General features: G+C 40.0%; 1 pseudogene; it reads left to right on the plus strand.

Moving 5' to 3' along the window:
* The first annotated feature begins 1,277 nt into the window (after positions 1 to 1,277).
* On the plus strand, positions 1,278 to 2,136 carry LOC149233428 (UBP1-associated protein 2B pseudogene; annotated as a pseudogene).
* The last annotated feature ends 456 nt before the right edge of the window (positions 2,137 to 2,592 follow it).

The raw sequence follows: 2,592 nt of genomic DNA on the forward strand, positions 1-2,592 counted from the left end.
TATTTCTCTGGCAAAATAAAATTTGGAGTGATCAATCAATCTTACTGTGCTTTCAATCATGTCTTGGGCGAATTCTCACTAATTGTATACCAGTTTCAGGCTATTAGTGCTTTCTCAATTGCCATTGATCGGTTAGGTGAGTTCAGTGATATTTTGGATCAAAGCAATATTCTATTTATAGAAGACTCCAAACCAAAGATAGCTTTATTGAAGGGTGATCAGTTTTATGGAACTGCTTTGGAATGTAATGGAATAGATACTTTTGAAGTTGGTCCAAAACTTTTGGAAATTGAACATTTAACATTACAAACACCACAGTACACCATGACTCTTATTGAAGACTTGTCATTGGTGGTCACTAAAGGAGATCACTTACTGAAAATGGGTCCAAGTGGAAGTGGAAAAACATCACTGTTGAGAGCTATTGCTAATATATGGTGTTCTGGTAAAGGCACTATTAGATTCCATATAAAATAGAGCAATAAAGGATCTAATAGACCTATTTTACAAGGAGCAATTAGCAATGGTGGCCCAGTGAATGGAACACACTATCGTACAGAAGACAAATAACACCAACTCATAGATGGAACAGAAGGAAGTTCTGGGGCAATATTTTTCCTTCCTCCAATGCCTTACATGGTTTTAGGAACACTGCGCTAGTAGCTGCTTTATCCTACGTGGATTGAAGATCTTATTGCTGTGTCAGAATCATATTCTCTACCATTTTCATTGAAAAGTTCGAGATTGGCAAACACACAATGTGAACTTAAACCTATGCCAAATGAAGATGAGCTTGTTGGGGTATTGAAGGTTGTATGTCTTTATCATCTAATCGCACATTGCAATGGTTTGGACTCCAACGTTGACTCGTCATGCGTACTTTTGTTGGGTGAATAACAACGACTTGCATTTGCTCAGTTGCTACTTGCACAACCAAAACTTGCTCTGTTGGATGAGTCTACAAGCACGTTAGCTGAAGCTAATGAGGTTCATCTGTACAAATAAATTGTAGCTATGGGAATAACATATATAAGCGTCGAGTATAGAAGAAATCTATGCAATTATCACAAGCAAATTCTCTGCGGTTGGAGAATCGTGCATTTGATAAATTTGAGCATAATTGGATACTTGAAACCATTGATCAAGATAAGACATATTTGACAAAGTCAGTTGCATAAATGTTTTCCTTAACTGGTCATGGCATTGATGGTACTGCAGTGAAGTTGATTCTCCTCTCTGGATGAGCTAGAAGCAGGCATGTATGACATTATTTATGTATGTTCAGAGACACTTCTACAAGTAATTGGGTCATTACAGAAGCTTGCAGAAAGTCGTGGTATTACTCTGAAGCCGATTGTAGCACCAAAGGCGAAGTCGAGGAAGACAGAGAATACATGAAGAAGCTATTGGAGCCTCTCAGCAAAGAGAAACTGATGGAAATCATTTCTGAGAACGCCAAGAAAGACCATCAACTTGTAGAAAATATTTGAAAACATGTCAACAAGGATCCAGCGCACAGAAAAATCTTTGTCCACTGTCTCGGCTGGGACACTATGTCAGAGGCTTTGGAGTACATTTTCTCCCAATACAGCGAGCTGGAAGAATGCGTTGTCCTCGTGGACAAGGGAACTGGGAAATCCAAGGGTTATGGATTCGTGACCTTTAAACACATGGAAGGCACGCAGAAATCCCTAAAGGATCCTAGCAAGAAAATTGATAGCAAGATGACTGCTTGCCAGATGGTTTTCGTTGGCCTGGTGCTAGTGCACCCTCCCACCGAGACCACTCGGTGGAAAATATATGTTAGAAATGTTCCGGACGATATGCTAGTAGATAAATTACTAAACTTTTTTTTTTGAATTACAGAGTAATCGAGGAATGGCCCTTAGGGTTTGATAAACTGACGGGAATGTCCAGAGGCACTGCGCTTTCATTTACAAGACTATTGAGGGTGCTAAGAAGGATTTTGAGGAGCCAAACAAAATTGTAGAAGGTCATGCCATGAACTACAAGCGGGGAGCAGAAGGTAGCAAGCAGAGGAAGATGCATACCCCTATTACCGGCTCTCTGGACCCCAATGACCTTGCTCTGATACCACGTGTGGGGCTATGTCCTAGGGTCCTCTACCTGAACTAAATTTTCTAATTTCAAATATAATAACTAGGCAATAATTTATTGGCAAATTTTCAAAAAAATAATTTACCATTTAAATTTTATTCCCTACAATTAAATAGTGAGCATTTCATTTCAATCACTTACATGGTAATCAATGAATAGAGGAATACCTATCCCGATAGCCTGGTTGAGATGCCCCTGAGCTCCTGATTCTGCTGAGATACTCCTCTTGACTACCAACTGGATTTACCTCCCAGCCAACTAGGAAGTATTTCCTAGCCCAGGAAACCTCCACAAGTTCCCTAGCCCTCTGAGCCCAATTCCAACCAAATGTAGTGTGTGTCCAAGATAAACAATACTCTCCTTCTCTCCCTTCTCCCTTCTCCACCTTCCTCCCAAAAAAATTCCTCAAAAAACCAAAACCAAACCAAAACAAAAGCAAGACCAAGGATCCCCTTTCCTCCCATTATCCATCCC

Source organism: Pinus tabuliformis, chromosome J (genome assembly GCF_031772625.1).
Source record: "Pinus tabuliformis cultivar Carrire ecotype Pingquan chromosome J, CPIR1, whole genome shotgun sequence".
Taxonomy (NCBI): domain Eukaryota; kingdom Viridiplantae; phylum Streptophyta; class Pinopsida; order Pinales; family Pinaceae; genus Pinus; species Pinus tabuliformis.